General features: G+C 38.1%; 1 protein-coding gene and 1 long non-coding RNA gene across 2 annotated transcripts in view; one reads left to right on the top strand and one right to left on the bottom strand.

The window, feature by feature from the left end:
- Positions 1-24,136, bottom strand: part of LOC139045291 (protein phosphatase 1L-like) — a 353,755-nt gene that overhangs the window by 27,534 nt on the left and 302,085 nt on the right. The window lies entirely within an intron of this gene.
- On the top strand, positions 4,632-7,533 carry LOC139045280 (uncharacterized). Its single transcript, XR_011503326.1, has 2 exons — positions 4,632-5,171; positions 5,555-7,533. It is a non-coding gene; the product is annotated as an uncharacterized lncRNA (long non-coding RNA).

The following is a 24,136-nucleotide window of genomic DNA, read 5'->3' as shown; positions in this document are numbered from 1 at the left end:
GAAATTATTCCGTCTTCTGATTACCACTGTTGCATCCCCACAGCCGTGCACTGCATTCTATAACTTTATTCCAGAACACAGTAAACATTTACATAGAAAAATTTGTATTAAATATAACCTTCAAATTCTTGCAAACTCATGAGTCAGATACTTGGAGCAGAGGAAATAGAAAGTACCTTTAGCAGACATCATTTTCAAAAATACTGCCCTGAGTTTTCTTTGCTAGAAGAAATACTATTGTCTGGAGGTTCTGTTTCTGTTTTGTTAAAACACCTGCACAGCTTTCAAATTCTCCTCTGAAATCCCATGCTACCAGGAGAGAATGCTGACCTTTTAGCTCATTTTTATTTTCTGGCTGACTTTACAGAGGGTTACTTATTATATCTACTGTTGATAGCTACAATGACCAGTAATGCCAGGTCATCTTTCAGACTCTTTTTCCACAATACCAGGATTGTTACAGCGATTTAGAGATCTTGGAATACCTCCCACATTACTTTGACTTTCTCTCTATTCTACCAGCACTAGACCAACAGCTGCTGGGGTGCGTATGTCTATCCATAAAATGTAGATTTTTCCATGTTGGAACTCAAATTATTTCATTTCACTTAATTACACTCATGCCTGTCTGGCTGTGGCCACCATGATATTCCCCAGACATGCTCTTCTGCACCTGACCTTGGCCTTCACCCATCAGGAGGGAGAGTCAAATTCCATGACCACTGAATTAGAGAGAAAAAACACATCATGAAGAAAAAACCATACTAAATAAGTAAAAGCCATATATACAACAAAGAATATGAGAAATAAAGCAGGGTAATAAATTACATAGTCCCAGGTGTGGACCTGATGCACCTTTTAAATAAGGAGATAGGAAAGTCTTCACTGAGTGGATGACATTTAAATAAAAACTTGAAGAGGGGGCCATGTATTCACTAAATTTTATTAATTCTGTTTTTTCATTAAATTCCACTTTATTTTCTGTAATTAATGTTTTCCCTCACTTTTGGGGTAACTTTTTAAAGTTACTGTCTTTTTGATAGGCATAATTGTTTATGGTAAAGTTTATTTATGTACATGTTCAATAAATATTTTCTTTTCCCCATTAATCAATTCATTAGAAATATTATAAATTCAGCTATTTTGTGTAGATATGAATTCCAGAAAAGAAAGATAACACCAGAATTATTAGAGCTATTACAGCACCTACAAGGTGCTCTCTCTCTTTGTCCCATGTGACTCACAACTTTAGAGTTACTCTTTAAAAAGGGAGAGAATAAATTCTGATTTAAAAACTTACCAAAGAAAATCAGGCTTCGTTTTTCCTTTTTCAAATATCTTGGACAAATCATATATGTTTAAAACTTGTTCTTTTATTTATTAGTTTTTCAAAAGAAGACATCTTATTCAGTAGTGTATATAATTAAAGGAAAACAATTTTCTTAAAAAGATGGTTTACAAAAAAATATATTTGGGTTTTTTATAATTCTCATTGAAAGAATATCTAGTAATTTAAAATGGAAAAATGCAAAAAGCCTGAGTGGAGCATGTTTTGTATGTTTATGTCATTGCAAGGGGACCTGTGTCATTGGAGTAGCATCAGGAACGATGAAGAGTACTGGGAGATAAGATCAGGAGGGAGCAAAAAGCTAGTTTCTGCTGGCCTCTGCCAGCCACTGTCAGGAATCTGCCTGCATTGTGAGAGCGACTGAGAGCCACGGGAGGAGGACTGAGCTATAGAATGACATGATGTCAGCTATGTTTTAAGAGGACCACTCGGGCTTTTATCTCAAGAGTAGACTACATGGAAAGGAGAGATTGAGTTACAGATTATTGCAATAACACAGGCAAGAGAGGCGGTGTCTTCATCCAGGGGGCCAGCAGTTGAGTGCTGAGAAACTTAATAACAGAGAGAACAGAACTGAGTGATTATATCAGAGGCACGAGAGAAAAAGAGGAGGCAGAGAGGACGCCAAGTGTTTGTCCTCAAAAATCAGAAGGATGAGGCTGTCATAAAACGAAGCATACATACTGCAAGAAATAAGGTGATATAACATTCATCAATACTGAAATTAGTGTCTACCCTAGTAATATCAGAGACCATCAGTTTCCTTCGCTAAATGAGTTTATGAAAGCTAACAAACTTTGGTATAATAATAAAGAATAGGTAGAAAAAACTTAAAAATAAAAGAATTTCATTTGTAAAGCATAAGCTGTTCTCCCATACATAAATCTCTAGTTCCTATGAGGACATTTTACCCATACTGTTAAATTAACTAATTAATCTATGCACTGATTTATTAACTTAATCAATATGAATGAGCACCTACCATAGGCTACTATTCTGTGATCAAGTAGTAAAAAATGTGTACCTAAATTCTAATGAGGATAAGATGTTAAGTAGATAATTTCTTTTTTTTAAGAGAACAGGAGGTTGAGCCTTCCTTTTTGTTTTTAAGTAGGCTTTTTAATTTTTTTTTGGTGAGGAAGATTGGCCCTGAGCTAACATCCGTTGCCAGTCTTCTTTGTTTGGTTCCCCCGGAGCCCCAGTACCTAGCTGTATGTGCTAGTTGTAGGTCATTCTAGTTCTTCTATGTGGGATTCCACCACTGCATGGCGTGGTGAGTGGTGTGTAGGTCTGCGTTCAGGATCCGAACTGGGAAACCCTGTGCTGTGGAAGTGGAGCGCACAGACTTCACCACTCGGCCACGGGGCAGGCCCCCAAGTAGATAGTTTTAAGGAGACATTTATACAGTGATTTTTGATACTTACATTAATTCTTGGAGTGCTATCTTTAATTATTTTAAATATAATGTGCATGCAAATATGGCAAGGAGATATTTTTGATATTGATTATTAATTGAACTTTAGTATTAATTGGGTATTTAGGATAAAACAAGAGAGAAAGGAAAATAATTATGATAGACCCTGTGTATCCGGAGGAATATCATGTTCCAGAAGTTGCTTTTATAAAGAAAGCAGAGGGGGAAGAACTGAAGAGGTGGAAATAGGAAGCAGAAATGAGTAAAATTACGTTTAGAAATCATTTTACTTAATAGTGTGAAAATGAGGTGGTAGCGATTGTAGCAAAACATAAAACAGGGCTTCTGCCTAAAAGATTGTTGCAGGGACCAGCCTGGTGGTGCAGCGGTGAAGTTCGCATGTTCTGCTTCTCCACGGCCCGGGGTTCATGGTTCAGATCTCAGGTGCAGACATGGCACCACTTGGCATGCTATGCTGTGGTAGGCATCCCACATATAAAGTAGAGGAAAATGGGCACGGATGTTAGCTCAGAGTCAGTCTTCCTCAGCAAAAAGAGGAGGACTGGCAGTAGTTAGCTCAGGGCTAATCTTCCTCAAAAAAAAAAAAAGAAAAGAAAAGAAAAAGAAGAAGATTGTTGCAGTAGAACAGACAATATATTTTGGAGGTCTATACTGTCCCTCAGTGATTGAGTAGCCTGGAGAAGAGAACACCAAAACCAAATGGAGAGCCAACGTACCTGTACAATTAAAAAAGGCATTTTCTTTAGCAAAACATTGGGCGTGAGGCATTGTGAAAAATTCCTACATTTTGGCATAACTGACAGTCTCTAGATAAGGTTCAAAGGAAGAGGCACACATTTTTGGAGAGAGTGGAGAATAGAGACAATCTTTTTCTCACCTCGTATCCTTCTGTCCGTGAACTGAAATCCATCTCATAGTGGCAAATTCTATGGGTGAAGAAAAAATATGGAGGCACTGTGGACAATTAGACTGGAGCAGGCTCCGGGCAGATGTGACTCAGCATGTTGCAGCAGGCAGCGTATGCGCCACCATGTATATGAACACCTTATGTAACCTACATAATGTAAACATCTGCTGGCTGTAGGCCACTTTTGTCTAGTGGTCATATAAAAGCAGCCACAAGGGGAACTGCTGCGCTCCCACTCTCTCTTGGCCAAAGTGAATAAAATGTATGTCTACCTTGCCCTCGGGTGCTCAGACCTTTTTTTCAACTCCTCGAGCACCGAGCCACATGGTCCCTTCATCTGCTGTTTCTCTCCTGCATACACTTGGCATAGTCAAAAGGATTCTGAGGTGTATGGACCTATGGCTCCTGAGGCTGCCAGGACAGACATGTGGCCACCCCTGTGGAAGGATGGGAGTCCGTGGAGGGCACCCTGGTCAGCACTGAGATGGCTCTGCGAGCCCATGGGAGCAGGTGCCAGAGAACGCCTGACCTGCCATGGGGCTGGCGGGCCGGCTGTTTTTGACAGCCTTAAGCCGGAACATGGATTCTGCCTTGTGGGATGCAGCCGGCATCGGGGAACTCCTAGCCGAGGAGGACACCCTGGAGGCACGGGTGCGGCAGTTGGAACAGGAGCTAGAAATGCCGCCTCGCAGCGATCGGCAGAGGACGCTGAGGACTGGGACGTAGAGGAAGCACGCCCTCTCCACGCTTCGCCAGTAATCCAGCCAAAGGTAAAGCAGGAGCAGCCCTTGGGTCCAGGCGATGTTGCCCAAGGAGCCGTGATGGTGACAGAGTTCATGGCGTATACCACCTATACGCCAAAGGAACTGCGGAACTTGCGCAGGCAGCGGCTGGGGGAGCCCATACCAGCCTGGCTCCTGCCGCTATGGGATGAGGGGGGCAGATCCCTTCGGCAGCTGCTACAGCCGCTGGCTAACCCAAGGGCAGGGAAATTACTCCATGACGGAGTGGGTGACGGCTGCCGCCTGGGACAGTGTGAGAGAATGCCGGGGAGCTCCCGGAGACTGTAAGCCCATGGCAGACCTATGTGGAACTGGTCCAAGTTATCCGCGTGTTGGGAACGAGATCCCGTCTGATTCTTTTGGGCCAGATACATGAAGTAGCCACTACAATGGCCACTTTGGGGAACGTAGAATGCCCAAGGAAGGAGAAAACCGTGCATGTCTCACTGCGGGGGAGGCCCCCAAGCCTAGAGCAGGCTCGGCAGAGAACAGGCCCAAGCAAGTGACTGCATGCAGATGTAGATTGACCTGTTAGCTGCAGGCATTGATCAGACGAAAATAGACAGGCAACCAAACACCGTCCTGATGGCACTGAGGCACTGGTTAAACCCTGAGAAACAGTTCTAGAAGACAGCAGGAGTGGGGAAAAATCCTGGCAAGAGTCACCAGGCAAGCCTTCAGGATTTCTGAAGCCCTCAGGTGAGGAGCTCATATACCTCTTTGACTAGGGGGATGGCTGAGGTGCTCAGCTTAGGGGATTCCCAAAGGACCATAGGACTCCCGTGGAACTTGGGATTTACTGGTCCCCCAGCAATGTACAGTGTGTGCTGGTATTGGTAGATACTGGAGCTGATTACAGTCTGATTTACGGCAACCCGGTTAAGTTTCCAGAGAAGCTGGCATATGTTGATGGCAATAGAGATGGTAGGTGAAAGTAAAGCCAGTGTCTCTGTCCTTTGGCATTGGCCGTTTACCACCCCGAGTGTACACAGTGTATGTCTCCCATGCTTGAGTATGTTCTGGGGGTGGACGTCTTGAAAAGACTGTGCCTACAGATGACCATGGGTGAATTCCACCTACAGGTGCGTGTGGTTGAGACTGTTGTCCTGGTGGACATGAGGAGATCACACAGACTACTGCAAAGTTAAAAGAGGTTGGGATGGTACAATCCACCCACGGTCCTTATAATGCCCTGGTTCGGCCCATGAAGAAGCCTGATGGCACATGGAGTATCACTGTGGACTACTGGGAATTAAATAAAGTGACTCCTCCATTACATGCTGCTTTGGCCTCAATGCATGACCTCATGGATCAGCTGACAGTCCGATTGGGACAGTACCACTATGCTGTAGACCTTACTAATGCCTTCTTTTCCATTGATGTTGCCACTGAGAGTCAAGATCAGTTTGCCTTCACCTGGGATGGCAGGCAGTGGACTTTTCATGTTTTTCCACAAGGATACTTGCACAGCCCCACTATTTGTCATAGATTTATCACCCAGGACTTGGCTGCCTGAGTTCATAGTGATACAGTGCTTGTATTTCACTACATTGATGTTGTGTTAAACTCTGACTCTCTTACAGATCTCAAACAGGCTACCAACTCCCTGCAGAGACATCTGGCAACATGTGGTTGGGCTGTGAATGACACCAAAGTCCAGAGACCAGGACTTGTTGGGATATTAGCAAGTGTTTATCTCTCTTTTAGTCCAGGTGGTGAGACCCCGGTATGCTATGGAGAAAGAGCGGGCCCCTTGAGACTGGACACGCACTGCAAACCAAGCATTTAAGGTCACCAAGCATGCGGTGCAGCAGGTACAGGCTCTGCAAGTGGCTGATCCAGGACGGCCATATAAATTGAGTGTCTGTGTTACCCAAGAGGGTTTTGGCTGAGGCTTATTGTAGTGACAGGACAGGATATGAGTCCCTGCTGGGTTTTGGTCCCAACTTTAGAAAAGGGCAAAAATATGATATTCTCTACTAAAGAAACAGTTGACAGCTGCCTATGCTGCCCTGGTAGCATGTGAGGCCATCACACGAATGGCCCCTGTAAAGCTCAGAACTACATACCCTGTACAGGGATGGCTCAAACAAAGGAGTTCAGTGAGCTCCAGCCCCCTGAATATAGAGTTATAACAAGTGTTGGGGCCAGCTGAGTTCCTCGCTGTGGAAGAAAAGGCCCCAAAGTCTCCTCTAGAAATAGAGCCCACACCCTATGCTAAAGAAAAGTCCCTGTCCTAGAGAATGCTTGGTATACTGAAGGTACTAGTAGAGGGCATGCGCCCTTGGTCCAATGGCAAGTGGACTACATCGGACCATTACCAAAGACCAAAGGCACTGTGTACGCCTTTATGGCTGTTGATACGGCCACTGGTTAACTCTTTACAAGGCCCTGTACGGCCACAGATCAGAGACAGACAATTCAGGCCCTACAGGTACTCTTCATGGTCTTTTTGGTTGACCCTTGGTTGTAAAAAACGACAAGGGGACACATTTTACAGGACAAGAAGTCCAACAGTGGGCCGGCCCCAATGTGCCTCAACATGAGACAAGTACAAGAATAAAAATGGTCATAAAATATGAAAGCCCCCACTGTAGATGGTTGGTGCTTTTAGCTCCATGGGGACTTGAAAAGCAGCGAGACTTACATATCACCCCGTGGGTGACTAGCAGTTGGCCCCCTTGGGTAACTGTCAGGCTGCCACAGACCAGTGCTGGTTCTATCCTAAAGGAAATGCATGTGATTTCTTTGCGGCCGATAATGAGTTCCCCTCTACTCCTCCATGTGGAGCCCACGCTTGCGGCATCTCTACGGACACGAAAAGTGTAATATCAATGGCCGGGAAGGCCCCTGTTGGTAGCCACCCTCTTGCCCCAAGAAAAGGGACTAGCATGCATTTCGCTTAAAGAACGTGATTTATCTTTGTTGGCTCCTATCACTGCCTTGTCCTTTTGCCCATAGATAAAGTACAGCGAACAGTATTGTAGAAGGGGCATACACCTGTACGAAGCTTGCCAATGTATCTAACTGTTGGGTGTACACGGAACTGCCCACCGGAGCAGTAGAAGGCTTGCCATGGCGCATCCACCCCGCTTCGGAAAGAAACGAGACCTGGCTGTATTCCTAGAGACCATCTCATGCTCAGAGGTGCCAGGTGCCTCAACAGATACGCTGACAATGTGGACATAAGCAGCCCTGGCCAACCCCAAGCCTCTGAGACGGCCGTGGGCCGTTATCCGGGGAGGCTGTTGTGCTCCACACACCTGTGCCCTTGTACATAGAACAACAAAAGGGAGAATACGACAACAAGGTGGATACCCCAGGGGCTGTGTCAAAAGGTTACACGAATGACCTGGCCCAAATATTGGTGAAACGTCCCTCCCTGTGTGGGGGTGGCCCCCACAGATATAGTACCCTTGGGCAGCTTCTGGGTCTATGGTAGTCATGAATGGCCTTATCTCCTGACTAACTTGATAGGACAATATACTTGAGGGTGGCCCTAAGCTGTCCTCCCTGCGGCAGTGGGTTCTCGCCACGCTGGTGGGTGTAGCTTGTCTCTTGGTGGCTACTTACTGATCATTGTATTGTTGTTGTAAAATGTAGCTTTAAGACGTCGTGCTGTGTGCACGTGCACACACCGCCTACAAGCCCGCAACTGCTGCACTCTAATGGGTGTAGAGTGAAAGAAAAATATGGAGGCGCTGTGGACAATTAGATGGGAGCAGCTTCCGGGCAGATGTGACTCAGCATGTTACTGCAGGCAGCCTATGCGCCACCATGTATATGAACACCTTATGTAACCTTCATAATGTCAACATCTGCTGGCTGTATGCCACTTTTGTCTAGGGTCATATAAAAACGGCCACAAGGAAAACAGCTGCACTCCCACCGTATGTAGGCCAAGGTAAGTAAAGAGTATGTCTACCTTGCTATCGGCGGCTCACCTCATTTTTTCAACTCCCTGAGCCCCGTGGTCCTGTCCTTGGCTGTTTCTCTCCTACTTACAATGGGGCAGGACAAATATTTCTGTAATTAACCTGAAGTAGAGGCTCCAGAACCTGCTTGTCTGGGAGGAACAATAAAACCGGAGTATAACCTTGAATTTAAATGTTGACTCCTTCATATTAAAAGACCCTAGCAGCCCTTTATTAACAGGTTCTAATCGTGTCTTCACATAAAGGAATCCACACTCTAGATTGTAACGCTGTCCCTTCCAGCATGCAGCTGATGAAAGAGATATTTCTAGAGTGTCAAGTATTTGTTGATTCTAGAAGTCTTGAAAATGGTAGGTTTTATGTAATGTCAAAGCCTGTGTTTACTCCAGTGACCACTCAGATTATAGCTACAGTGTGTTTAGGAAAATGAACAGAATCTTTAGACTATATTTGCATATGTAGATGCAGCATGCATAATGGTTTCAACAAATATTTTTAAACCACTCTTCAAATCAGGATGAAAAATTGATCTTAAAATGGTTGACATTTTAATGATACAACACTAATCAAATATATTTAGAATTTTATTTCAGATTACATAATTTCATGATGGCTTTTAAAACTTGGCTGAGAATCACTGCATGGAAATAAATGAAAACTGGTAAGTATAGCTATGTACTGTGGTGTAATCCCTGATTTTCATCACAGGAATTTAGTCGTTGGTATTTTCTTTGTAGCATTAAATCGTTTTGTTTAAAAAGCTTTGTATAATTTGTGTTTTTAATTTTGTAAACAGCATCTATGTTGTAATGAGAGGTACTTAGAAAAATCATTAAAAAATTGTTTATTAACTTGCCTTGCCTTTTTGAAAATGCCTCAATATTCTGCACGTTACGAGTGCTCAGAACTATTGGCCAGCTGCAAGCATTCTGTTGAAATATTAGAGGACTTGTCCTGAATATCTTAAAGGAGACCTACTAATTAATTTAATCGTGATTTTTATTTTCAAATTAAAACAGCTGTGCTTTACCAAAGCTTATAACTGAAAATTTTTGTTTCCCAATTTCGATATACATTTGTAATTACACAGTACCTGATACGTCCCGAAACTGATAGGAACAAAAACATGGTGCTCCCCATTCATTAACACAACTGTTTGGATTCAGGTAGTTGTAGGGGTGAGTAACATGTGAGGACACAGACATTAATTAAAAAACCTCACAAGTAAATGCAAAATCTTCACTGGGACAAACACCCTGAAATATAAGCACACAATATCATGAAACCATGTTTTAGGAGATAGGACTTAGGGAATTTCTGAAAGGACTCCCTAAAGAAATAGAAATTGGTCATAGAAAAGTAAAATGAATAAAGCCGGGATTAAAAAGATCTCCAAACAGAGGATACAGGGTTGCAAAGCTCTCTGGCAGCACGAGCGTATGCAGCGCTGAAAGGAGGTCAGCGTGTCTTGAGTTCATAGAGTGAGGGGGGAGATGGTACAAGACGAGGCAGGAGGGCCAGGGAGCAGTCAGAACAGCAACATTTTGAAGGCCATGATTAATTTTTTAAAATTGTGTGAACAAGTATCTAAAACACAGAATTCTTTTTTAAAGCTGGGAGAAGATAATTCTTGCCTTATTACTCCAGAAAAACTATGGCATAGGAATTTACAAGTTCTGAAATATATGTAAGAAAAGCAAATTTAAAAATGCTTCCTATTTCATCAATCTCAGCTATTACTGAACAGCAGTTTTCTTACTAATTTTACCATCCCTAACATCTTTAGGAGACATTAAAATGTCAGAATAATTATTTTAACACTATTTTTGCATTGAAGCAAGATAAACCAAACAGATTATGCTTCTAGTCTAGGAAATTAGTCAAGAGCTAAAATTATATGCCTTATTATTTCACAGAAAGTCAAATGAGAGATGTGTTTCTGTTTCAATAAAATAGAGGTTGGCTTTGAGAGATTGGAATACCTAAATTTTCAAACAAAAATTATAGCATCGTTATAGATGTGACAATGTCCAATGAATAAACCATTTTTCAAGCAAACTGGAGTGTGTGGGGACAGGGTGAAGAAAGATGTGATTTCTACAGTGATGTGTCCCTGGTAACCATGCCCGAGCGGAAGAGGAAGATTGCATTCTTTGTGTACAGATTCCCCTAGTCAGGATGGCAACACTCACTGGGGAGAGGGAGAGACTCCTTCCAGACCACGAAGATAGAAACTATCTGGTGTCTATCTCTGATGTATTATATAAACATAAATACTCTTTTGTTTATAAGAGTGGTCTTTGTAGAGGGTAAATTTATCTAACTGGTCTAAAGAGGAGGAAGTACTCCTGTGGCAAACAGGTAACAGTATGGTGGAAAAAAAGCAGTGATATACCTAATAATTTTCTGTTGCATATTACAGATCATTTGCTTATACATTATTTTAGTTGACTCTCAAAACAAGCATGTAGAGAATGACTTGTCCTGCCTCTATCAATTAACTCATTGCCAGTTCTTACTTTTATAACGTGCATTCTGATAATAAATGCATGTCTTTATCAAGATAGCTCCCTAAAATAAGAGTGTTGTGCTGTATAAGAAGAGATCACCAAGAAAGAATACTGGACTGCTCTTTTGGGGGGAAAGCACATTTTCCCTAGATAAGTTGTTAAATATAAGAATCTCCTTGATGTCTGGAAAAAGCTAGGTTTTAAAACCTGTTCTAATTATAATTTATCAAACAAATGTTTTAAAAGTTCTCAAATGTTTCTCCACTGGGAACCATTTAATAATTATATTGTAGATATAATTAATTAATTTAGGTCAATAAATGCATCTCATTTTCAAATTTTGGAGGTGTTATAAAATCCAGATTCTTTATCTGTGGTTTTCACCAGCAGCCGGAGTGATTTCTTTTCAACACTATTACTTCTTTTTCAGTGATGTTGTACCATCAATCATCTCTCCTCTTCCTATCGATGTCAATGTTTTCCTTTCCATGGCTTCTTCCCCTCAGCAGATGAGCAAAGTCAACATCAACTTATGCTAAAATAGCTTCCTCATTTTCTCATTTAATATTATATCCTTTAAAATCCTTTTCAAGTTATGTTTCTTCCAACTTCCCTCATATGTGCCACATTGGTCAACTGGCTAGTCTTTCAATGGATTCTGAAATCTTACTCTGTCCCTACAATCCTGTTGTTCTTTCCTTGAGGCACATGCTTCCTTTCCCTTTCTGCCTCCCTTGGTCCATTATAAATTCATTTATTCGTAAAATCCCAATTAAAATAAGACATCATCAATTAAAGATAACCCCATATTCTCCACTAGAATCAGTATCTTGAACTCCCTAACCTCATCATATTTTGTTTCTCCACTGAGCAGCATGACCCTCATGGCCTGATTAGGGTTGCAGTCATTTACGTTTGATACACTAGAGGGCGGGGATTCTGTTTTGTTTATTTCCTTGGGCGTCACTCCAGCAGGAGTCTTGCTCAAAATTGCTACCAAGCAAGAATCTGACATGTGGAATATCAGTCTCATTCCAGCTTTGAGAGTGAACATTCAAGGAGGGTTCTTATATGCCTTTGTATTCGGTAGCCAACTGTTCTTGGGTTCTGGTCTGGAGTCAAATATTCTTAGATTCTAATGTTTAAATGATACCAAGAGTTTTCTTCTCAATCTGAGAAACCAAGAAACTGTGGCCTTCCAATGTCAAAGTGTTTTGCTGGGTCAAATACCTTAATGTTTTGAATTTTTTAAATGTCTCTATGTGTGGTGTCTAAAATAAAACTTTACTTGAATTGCTGTGTAAAAATCTAGATCGCACTTGTAAAAATGGTCAAGAAGTGTGTTCCTCGATTTAAAAAAAGCTTATACATTATATTTATTTTTCAAGAACATTTCAAATCTCCACTTGATCATGCCTTATATGGACTTCTGTTTTCTCCTCACTATTTTTCTTAAATTTTTGTACATTTGATTTATGTGGTTTTAAGATAATTTACTTTGAATTTTAATTTTTATTCAAATTCTAGAATATGGGTACCATAGGTGTCATATTTGTAAATCCAAGCAAACACCATGTGTCAAGATATCCTAATTTGAACAGAACACTTTGTTTTTAATTGTACAAGTTGTTTTTCTTAAGTAATGAATAGAGAAAATTTGACATGGCAGATGGTGGGTGGGTGGACCCCCTGTAGGCACAAACTATCTTGGAAAACTAGAAGCCGTGGAGAAGGATTCTGGATAAATTGGCAATTGAGAGGATGATCTGTCGACAAAGAGGTTGGTGTGAAATCAGGAATTTGAATCCAATCTTGATGGAACTCAAATACTGTTTCTTAGAATTGGGTTACTGTTTTAAGCATGATGATTGAACACTTACTTTGTTATATGCTGTGTTTTCATGATTAATAGCTTTTGAGATAGTTATCCATCATCCATACTTCTTGCATTCACTTGTTAACGAGAGAAGCTTTGCAAAAGACAGTGCTTGTAAATATATTCATTTGGTATAAAGAAGTGTTTTCAGTGTTTTATATGTTTAAATGTGTTAGGCAAATGGAGAGTTGCTAAAGTACATACAAACAGAAGAAATACGAACACATAGACACATACATATATATCTATATGCAAAAGTTTAAGGTAAAATAATCCAGATATGACAGTAAAATTTTGGTCTTAATAAGATTAATCAGGTGTCATATTTTTAATCTTGATACTTTTTCAGTATTTTACAATATAGGAAGAAACAGTGTTACCTATATCATATATGGCATGTATGTATATTAAATGAGACAATATATGTAAAGGTCTTCAGTCAGTGGCTTTCATATTATACATACTCAGCAAGTGGTGCTCATCATTATTAATAAGAAGGCTGAAAGGCTAAAATAAATGTTTTAATTAGTTTTATCTGGCTACACAGCTGAATATGAATTTAAAATATTTTAATGTTCACTCTGAACATTTATATTTATATTGTGTTACCATAACACAAAATAACTCAGCAAATTTTAAAATATTAAAACTTCTTCACCCTTACTAGGAACAAAAATGTCTGATGATTTAGACTATTGGCTCTGGAAACATGATCTTGGATCAGATTCCTGATTTGTCACCTAAGAAACTCATCATATTGAACATATTATTTAATCTTTTCAGGTCTCAGATTCTTCATCTGTAAAATTAAGATGACACCAGTGACTACATTATAGAGTTGTTATGAGGATTATACGTATAAATATACATAAACCATAGTCTGAAAAAGATTCATCATGCAATAAATGTTAGTTACAATTTTAATTAATGTTATGTTTTAACACTTTACTAAGAGATAAATGAAATTTTCTGAGTCATTTTCCGTATTATATAAGATGATCTGAATATTCAACATTTGGAGGGCATGTTTACACATGAATTCACTGAAAATTTGATTATTTGGCATTTAGAAAACTTGCCCTGAGAGATTTTGGACATCAATTTAACGAGAGTAATTAAAACCAACAGAAATAAGGGGCCAGTGCAGTGTCGTGCTGGTTGAGTTCACGTGCTCCACTTCCGCAGCCTGGTGTTTGCAGGTTTGTATCCTGGGTGGGAACCTACGCACCGCTCCTCAAGCCATGCTGTGATGGCATCCCACATACAAAATAGAGGAAGATTGGCATAGAAATTAGCTCAGGACCAGGCTTTCTCACTAAAAAAAGAAAACCAAAATAACACCAACAGAAATAAAAAACTGAAATTCACCAAAAGTTCTTTTATAAGAGTGTTTGAGTAGAAGAAGTCCATAGTTGCTAAGTCATTTTGTAAAAAGAAAAGAATAAAGAAAACAATGATTCCAAATATGAGCTATAAAGCAAATGCCATAAAGTGTAAAGATATTCATTGAGAGTATGATCTAAGTGCTTCTAATATAGGAACACAAGAGACCGCATTCCTGGAAATACCAGAAGAGATGCATTTATCGAAAAGTGTTTAATATTTCTCCAAGAGAATGCAAGGAAGCCAGTAATTCTAAGACAATAAAACAACCATGTGTAGTAACCTGTTGAATATCTATTAGTTATGTCCAATTTCTGTATCCTGATAATGTAGACATAATCTCAGTTGTGGTTTTTAAAAGTAAGATAGAGCAAGTGGCATCATATATCAAGACTTCAAATGAGAAAAATAAATCACAAAGAATAGAATTACTGAGGGAGGGATGTAGCTAATTGAAGATGATTGCTTCAAAATGAAAAAGAAGTAAACAAACAAAATTAAACTACTTTATTTTTGGGAAATGGGCCCAATGCATTGCCTCTTTAAATTCTTACAGCAATTCTTAAGATAGGTAGTACAATTCTCATTCATGTGTGATAAGACTTGACATATAAAAAGTTCAAATAATTCATCAAAGGTCACACAAAAAATCACTGTCAAGACACAATTGCTACCAAACTCTGTGTGTTTGCTGTTACCCACATAAGCAGAAACTGCTACTACTAGTGGAAATATTTGGATATGATGGCACAGCCCAAGGAAAGACCCGATGAGTTCCCTTAGTATCTGTCAGTAATCCTCCACTAGTCACTGAAATAGTACATCTTAAAAGCCAACAGCATATTTATTCCTATTTTACATCAATTATTTTCTTCCTCACTACTAAAAGAACATATTTCCTTATTATTTGGAACATAACAGAAAAGAGCTTTTGATGTTTAAGTAAAAGTATTATTGGAGAAAGAAAATAAAAGATACATATCCAATGATTTACACCACTTATTGAATTCCTAGCATGTGTCTAGCAACTTAGATACGTGAACCAGAAGCTACAACCCCCTGATCAGACCAGTGTCTATTTTATAGACTAGTAAATGGAAGTTTAGTAAATCTAGATATTCCCTGAAAACATGCAAAATGAAGGAGGCAGATTTAAGTGTCAAACACAGATGTTTGATTTTATAGTCTGTGAACTTTTCAATGAATCTTACCCATGATAAATTTAGTTTCTCCAAAGTAGCACATTATAATAAAGTATTTCTCTCTGAAGAAGAATCATACCAGTACAATCCCTGTACTTTCAATCTCAAGTAGTGGTTAATGTGGTTAGAAGAAGAAATTACCATAGTACACGTCACTGTATCAAAAGTGGAAATAGTTCCATAGGATTAGTTTAGCATGAATAACCCAACAAAAATGATTGTGTGAGTGAGAGAGGAGGTAAGGAAAGAAGAATGACTATGAGGGTAATGAAAACAAACTTCATATATTCACTGCATTTGAATTAGAGAATCTGGGACATAGGAGAAGTCGAATATGAATTTGTAGTCAATGTAAAATTGCTACTTACCTGAAGCATGAAACTTCATCACCCTCATCTTAGCTCCTAGAAATCCAGAGTTATTAACGATTAGGAAATTATCTTTCCCTGAATTTCAGCCAAAACATTTAACTCAATAACCCACAACGTTGGTTAAGTGCCGTGTAAAGAAATGTTTCCCTTTACGGGAACCATCAAAGTGAAGGAATGGTCCTTTACTTTGCTTTATTGCCCACAGTGGTTGCCAATTAATTTTATTATAACACTCATAAGTTTTAGCGCTTTCCTATAAGATCCTCTTCAGGTTTTACCCTCTTGGTTTTGCGCTTTTCATTGTACTTAAATTTAATTTCCCTATTTGTATGAATACTTCAATTTCCTCCCCCCTCCTTTTTTTTTTTTTGAGGAAGACTGGCCCTGAGCTAACCTCTGTGTCCATCTTCCTCTACTTTATAAGTGGGATGCCTGCTACAGCATGGCTTGATAAGCAGGGTGTAGGTCCACACCAGGGATCTGAACCAGTGAACCTGGGGCCGCCAAAGCAACGCACAGGAACTTAACCACTACGCCAGTGGGCTGAGCCCTCAATTTTCTTTTAATAAAATATATACTTGGTTTTAAAACAACATTGTTGATTTATTTTTCCATCAACCAAAGTTAAAGGTAGCATTTTGCATTTAAAATTTATTTTAATTTTGAATTCTTTTAAATATATAGTACAGTACGGAATTTGATAGAAATTAATATAACATGACCCAATGAACCCTAAGTTAAATTAAAAATATTGAAATATTATATATATTTTAGATATGAGGAAATTTACAGTTATATCTAAAGCCACATGAAATTTATTATTTTTCAAGTCCCAGATCCAAGATGATAAATGACAAGGCTAGATCATGTCAGACCTTGCAAACAGTTTAAAAAATACTTAGTTTTAAATGAAAATTTGATGATAAATCATTAGACAGTTTTGTGCAGAGCAGTAGTATGACCTGACACATTTCAGTGGAACCAATCTACTATTATATTTAGAAAAGATAAAGGTGAGGAAGAAGATTGACCAAATAGGGGGCTATTGTAAGTATTTTAGGGAGAAATAATAGGATTGAAACAGAATGGTAATTGTGGAAGTGAGTAATCAAAGTAATTGAGGAGTAATCAAACTGAATATGGAAATTGTCTTATTGATTTATCTGATTGATGGATTCTGTGATGTTGCAGTAAGAGGGTAAGGAGACAAGGCAGGCATAGTTCTGCTTTCCTGTTTTGTTTTGTTTTGTCTACTTTGGTCCTCTGAATCTGGAAGGGTGGTGTTAGGTGTTACCATGAACTGTGACAGGGAAAATTATGATTAGATCAGCTTATGAAGAAAGGCTTAAGGAAGCATTAAGGTGTTTTAGGATATTTTTCTTTGTCTTTTGGGGTCTTCAATTTACATAAAACATTTCTACGTAAGGATTTGTTCTTATTTCCTGTCCTAGTCTATGTGTTAAGCGAAATCTGTAGGGGAGGGCAAATGTGAAAATGCATCACAGATGTGAATGAAAATGAAGGGTATTGAACCCTGTAGCATTCATTGTTAGAATGCATATGTTACAAATATGCAAATCGTATATGTATTAAACTCTTTCTATTTTTCCTAATAGATTTCTTTAAGAAAGAATATCAAATTGCTGAGGTCCCTAAAGCATTTTTAAAACATGTCTTATATTCAGATTATTTTGTGATTATTTGGTTCTGAAGAACTAAAACTCATTCAGAAATAATGCCTCAAGAAGGAAATTATAAGTGCTATTCCAAAAATGTGTCTGCAGAAAACTTTACCGCTAGATGAGTACAGCTGATGTTTCCTCCATTTCTCTCCTCTGGGTCTTCCTACACACTGTTTTACTTACCACCCCAAACAACTGAATTCCAGGCATCTTCCCCTATGTGGGAATACCTGTTATGACAGCCCAATATAGGATGTTAGGCTGTGAGTGTGCATCAACTTTTGAGCTTGGATCTTTGCAGACAAAATTCACATTTGGGAAGTGAAAGCTAATTAGTTCAGAGTGGCCGAGTTAGCACTCTACAGTGGTGAAGGCGATAGTGTGATGGAGTACTTCAGGAAGGCAGTGTTTCTGCTAAGAAGGAACTGTAAGTGAGGAGCAAGTTATTGCTATCTCTAGTGTAAAATATAAGCAAAATAACTTTACCATAAAAATAAGCAGAAAAATAATGTATTGATTATCATAAAAATATCCTGTTTTTAATGCAACTTTCAGAGGTAGTATTGGTTATTAATTGTCATTGTTTACCCTTTTGCTTTATTTCTTAATAAATTCCCAGAGACGTAACTCAGGTTAGTTCTTAACAATGACGTAAAAAATACCGTTCTGGAGACATGAATATTAGAATTGGTGCCACAAGAAGGTTCATTTTTCAGTTTGCTGAGAAATGGGAGCTGAATTTCTTCAACTGTTTTTAAGTTACATCAACTGTGAAATAATTATGTTTCTCCAGCTCCTATAGGAGTTTTTGCTGTGCAATAATTTGAAGTGCAGAAGGTCTAAAATTGCAGATATCTCATGCACTTATTCCTCTCTAAGCTGCTGTGCAAATTTAGAGCAAAAAGCTATAGTGATGTTTTCAAACACTGATTTTCACACATATATTCATAACCAAATCCAGTCTATAAGAAGTACATGAGTACTCACAAAATGCTAACCCGAAAATTTATGAGAATGGCTAACAATCTCCTTCCTTAGTGTAACAAATATTCAATTAAAGTTATTGTTCTTTAAATATTAATACTACAAAAATTATGATAAAATTTGAATATATAACAATATTAGCTTTCATTACTATTTCTTGGAATTCCATTAGGCAATTAATAGCAAATTGTTAATATATTATGCCTCTAATTTTCCCAGAATCATAAACTGAATTTTGCTTTGAAAAGGCACAATGTTGATATATAGCTTAGTATTTACGTTAATATCTTTCTTATCACAATTTTCCATTTATTTAAATTGTATTTGCATAAAATATATCACATTAATTAATGTGACCTTTATAATCATAGATATTACCCAGAGAACATTCCTTCTCACACTTACACTCTTCTGGCATCTTCAGAGTCTCTTTTGTTATTGGATCTTTCTGCATTCCATTGTTTGCTGTTCTCAACTATAATACAACCAAGTAAAAATGTAAAATTATTTAATCTAGCTGACAATTCTATATCTCAAACATTCCTATTCTTTAGTTAACAAATCTCTTGAATCTGGCTTCCTTAACTTCTGATAATCTGGGTTCAGTACCCTTCTAGATACATATTACCTCATTCAGATTCAGGTTTAATTCCTGATTCAGCTTCAAGAAACATTTATTAAGCACTTACATTAAGCTTTAAAGTATATAATATTATCTTTAATTCTTATATGAGGGTTTATTATTCATGTACCTATTAAACAGGAGAGTATCTTCAGACATTTGAAAGCATTTGGCCTAAGCAGAGCTATATATTTGATTTAGGTTTTGCTGTGTATTAGTCAGAGTCTAATCATGACAGAGAGTCACACAAAATTTGAGAAGGGAAAGTTTAATACAAAGAATGATTCTCCACAAGAACAGATTAAAGTGGTAGGGAATTGGCTGGTAAGATGTAAAGAGAACTGTAAAGTTACAGAAAGAGCAGGTATAAGAAGCAATCACTACACCTACAGCCAAGACCGAGCACCCAGGGAAGAGACGCCCTGGACTGAATCAGACCTCGTTGGAGAATTCTATTTTTCACACTGGCTACCACGCTTTCCTTACTTGGATATTTCAGATAAGATTTGTAGTTTTCTTTGTGGCCATCTTTTCTTCTCCATACTTATTGCCAAAACTTTCGTGTAGTTTTGATCATTTTAAAGCTCTACTATTTCTGCGGACTCCAAATAGTTATTTATTACCCACTGGATTCAATTGAAATTATTGTGTGTTTTTTGTAGTGGAAAGAATATGGACAACTAAAGATAAGGAGATCCCTTTTATGAGTCTTAGTACTGTCAGTTGCATATCACGTTACTCTAAATAGTTTTCCCTTCCAGATTTTAGTTTCTTCCTCTCAAATTGAGTGAGGAAGATTCAGTATGTATGGCACTTCTAATTTCTACGTAGAAAGGTAAAGAATCAGTAGATAAAGTGGTCCATATTGTTACTGCTCTTCAATATTTCTAATTCTCTTTCCCACCTGGGCACGTCAGAGGACTGAAGCTTCTAGTCACCTTGACGTGTGACATAGCCAGATGACTTCATTGACTAATGAACTGTGATCTGAAGTATGAATGCCATTTCTAGATGAAAGCAGTTAAGATATCTTGCCATGCCACTGTGATCTTATGAGTTCATTACATGGATTCATACAGTGGTGCCCCAGATCAAAGCAACCTAAAATAATATGCCCACATAGGGGATAGCATCTATAGCGGGTTGCCCTAACCACAGTGGACATTACGTAAATGAGAAATGAGTGGATATTATGTATTTTAAGCAACTAGCTTGTTTGATATCACAACATAACTTATAAAAGATTTTACAAAATCAATGTAGCTAGACAAGAACCCAGAAGGATAGTTATATAGGCAGATAGAACAATAGAAGGTAACACTTATTCAGCACGTATGATTATGCCTGGTACCACTCTAAGAGTTGTACCTAAATTGTCTATTTACCCCATCCATTTAAAAAGGTAAATTTATGATTCCTGTCTTATGCTGCTGATAACAAGAAGGTTTAAGTAATTTCCCCAAGTTCACAGATTACAAAATGAATTGACAGGACCCATATTCTGAAAACACAGTTCTTGCTCTTAGCCACTGATGAGTAGATAGCTAAATAGAACATTTCAAATAACATATTTGAGTGGTACCGAAAAGGAATTTCTGTTTAACAGGAAGGTTTCTCACTTGTAACATGGCTTGGGTTTGGCCAAAAGCAAATCATCAATATATCGTATTTTTCAATTCCAAGTAACTCGTCTATTACATGTTAAAACCACTATGTGAGAAGATATAATAATTTCTTGAAAGTTAAGTAATAACTTAGTAAAATAAATACATATTGAATAATGTTCTTGATTGATTGAATGATGTTTCAATCTGTCTTCCAACAATTGTCTCTTAACACTCATTAAAACACTTGCAGCTGACAAAGCCTTAGGGAATTTAGCCAAATCTACTAACCTGAAATAACAATCCAAGAACACTTCAAGCGAAAGTCAAATCTGGGTGAAAAATATGATATTTATTATTGACTACTTTGCAAATTAACAATTATTTTAAAATTAAAACAAAATTTGGTTTTGGCCTAGAAAATATAAATCTTTTTAAGCATTTACAGTGAAGTACAATATACTGTCACCTTAACAGAAATTGTGCTACTTGAATTCAGTGGTAACATTATATCAGAACTCATAGTGGAATAATCTTCTACTAAAGTAAATAGAAAAACAAGAAACAATGCTTTCAGACAAGTTATCTTCTTATGTTTCAACATAAGGGGATAAGAAGCCCAATGAAAAGATTAAAAAAAAAAAAGAAGAGAAGAAAGATAACTTTGGTAAATTTCACTGCAGGTACTAAAGCTATTTTGAAATATTGTGCATAAGTCATGTAAAGGAAATTTGGCAATATATCGATGTTTGTCATCTCCATGAAATCAAATGCAAAAATTAAAGTTTATTCTAGGGCATCAAAATGACAGCAATGACAGATGCAATAGAATGATAAAGATGTAACCAATAATTAATGAAGACACTGTTAACAGTGAAAAGAAGGCATATGATGACATAGTCTTTGTTGTAAGTTCTAACTTATAATCAGTTGTATTGTCTACAGGAATCACATACAAAGCTGGGAGTGCTCAGAAGTCACAGTCTTTTGAAGAGTTGATAGCTTAGATAAGTTATACTCTGGATTAGATTTGGTCCGATGCAAAGGGATGTCTCATCACTGAATCCACTTCTGCAGCCTTTGCTTCCCTGATTAGCAGAACAGCTGTTTTCACGTGCACAGGCAGACACACACATGTACACACACACACACAAAGATAGGCTTCTGAAATGACTTGATAGAAAACCTAGAAATCTTTCAAATAATCTAAATATACACAAGTAGTCATCATGAGAAACACTTTATTGGCTTCTAAATTTACTTCCTTATATTAACGTGAAGCAGATTAGCGTAAGAATTTAATCAAGTGGAAATCTACCTCATAAAGCATAATCTGTAAACAGGAATATTGATTAAGAAAAGCTTATCTTATTTCTAGATAGAATCAAATTAAAAGTACAGAGGGACCAAAGTCAATTGAAAATTTTCATGTTTTCCAATGGAATACCTTTGAATATTTGGGAATCGTGAAGACGTTTTTATCAGGGAAAATTACGAACATGAGTATTTGAGATTTCTCATCACCGTCTTATGTAAAAACTATGGAGCAAACATGAAGACAAAGTAGAACAGAAGATAAATGAAAATCCAGACAGGCAAGGGGACTTCATGGGTAAATTCAATTATCTTTGTTAAAAATAGACTATTTAGCACGTATGTTTTCTTCCTCTTCTCAAAAAGGTACTTGGAAATAATTTTTAAAAAATTTTAGCATCCCTGGGACATAAGAGAGGTTGTCTCAATACAGCGGAATTTTGAGGAATTTCTGGGAGATATGAAGCAGACGGGAACAGATGGAGGGCAAAGCTGATCAGTGCAGAATAGCCTTTGATTCAAAGCAGGCAAAAGGGGAAAACCTGGAGGAATAAGTGAGCAGATTTTCTAAACTGAGCCCTGAAAACAATCAAAGCTCAGAACAGAAGGGACTGGAAACAAGGCAAGCTGGGTAATAAGGTAGAAAGTGAAGGGATTCAGATTCTGAGCTAGTCATTCCCACACAAGTTGACTTGTACAATCGGAGTTGCCAGGGACTATTAAAAATGAACTGAGGGATATGGCACTGAAATCTGTCAAGGTTGGCAGCAGAGACGAAGAGAAGAAGGGATTTACCACAGCAAGCATTTGGGTGCCATTAATAAAACTTGGAAGACAAAAATGATTTAACATATTTGGAAAACATCCTGAATGATGTGGTATTTCCTTTCTTATTGAATCCCAAGAACTACGACTCTAAGCGGACTCAAACAACCCTAACACCTCAGAGTCTGGAAGATGGCGCTGCCTGGGGAACAGACGAGGAGATGAAGTACAGGACTTTTAAGGTTTCCTCCAGGGACCAACACACTGAATAGTTAACCACAGGCTATGCACTCAGGCTTCATTTGGTGTGAAAAGCAACTTAAAAGGGATCATGCCATTTAAGGGAATTCATAGGCAATCTCCTGATTGAAGAAGTTTACCATCTATTGGAAGACTTCTAAACAGACCCAAACTCTCATGTCAAACACCTCACTCAACCAACACACACATAAAAATTCCACTAGACAAAGCCCCTGACAATTCATTAATGTGGGATTGGATTACCAGGAGGGATGTGGAAGTGATCTTTGTCACAAATTTGTGCTTGGGTGGATGCTGAAATAGGAAGAACATCTATTTATTCATTTTAGTTTTTTGAAAAGTTAATGAGCTTTTAAAAAGGACATGTAAAAGCTTTACACATCGTATAACCCCAGTAACATTTATTAACTTCTTTTTCACTAAGTCATAGAAGGCAGCCTGATAATAATTTAGGCCTGCATAACTGAAGAGACGCTAAGGTTGATCAGTCATATGAGAAGAAAGCACTTGCTTTGGAAGATAAGTATTGGGACACAGACCAATAGGGGTGGGATTGCCTTATTGAACATTCTGTTCATTTTGATGATATCCTTTAGAATTAGTGTGCCATTTTTGTTCTCTTGGAGCAAACACATTTGACAGAAACACAAAATAATGTCAGAATGTATGGTCCAGGATGTGGAATTAACCTTCTAACTGATAACCTTCTAATTGATAGCTCCAATTGTCCCAGAGAAAAATGCCAAGAAAATGAGAGGATCCTGCCTTAGGGACAAGAGGGTGACATCAGCACACTAGATGTTTACTGCAACAGATTTGCTCACTTTGTCACCAGTAATTAATGGGTTTAGTAATAGTTATTAATTGCCTTATATTAAGCATGTTCTATTTATTTTCCTGTGAAAGGATTTAGGGAGATAGAAATAAGATTTCTTCTCGATTTTTTTTCAGCATACAGAGGGACCAACTGAAATAGAAAATGTATTCCTCAGAATACTGAGCAATGAGATGATTCATGAAGGATGCTGAACAATCCATCATTCTATGTCAATCTAGACATTCTTTTCCTAAAAATGACAGATTTGAAAAAATAATAATCAGACATACGAGGAGAAACAGAAAATTTTCAAAATAGATGTAAAATGAGTGGATTCG

This window comes from Equus asinus, chromosome 5, assembly GCF_041296235.1.
Source record: "Equus asinus isolate D_3611 breed Donkey chromosome 5, EquAss-T2T_v2, whole genome shotgun sequence".
NCBI classification, from domain to species: Eukaryota; Metazoa; Chordata; class Mammalia; order Perissodactyla; family Equidae; genus Equus; species Equus asinus.
This window is presented reverse-complemented; position numbering and strand designations above follow the sequence as displayed.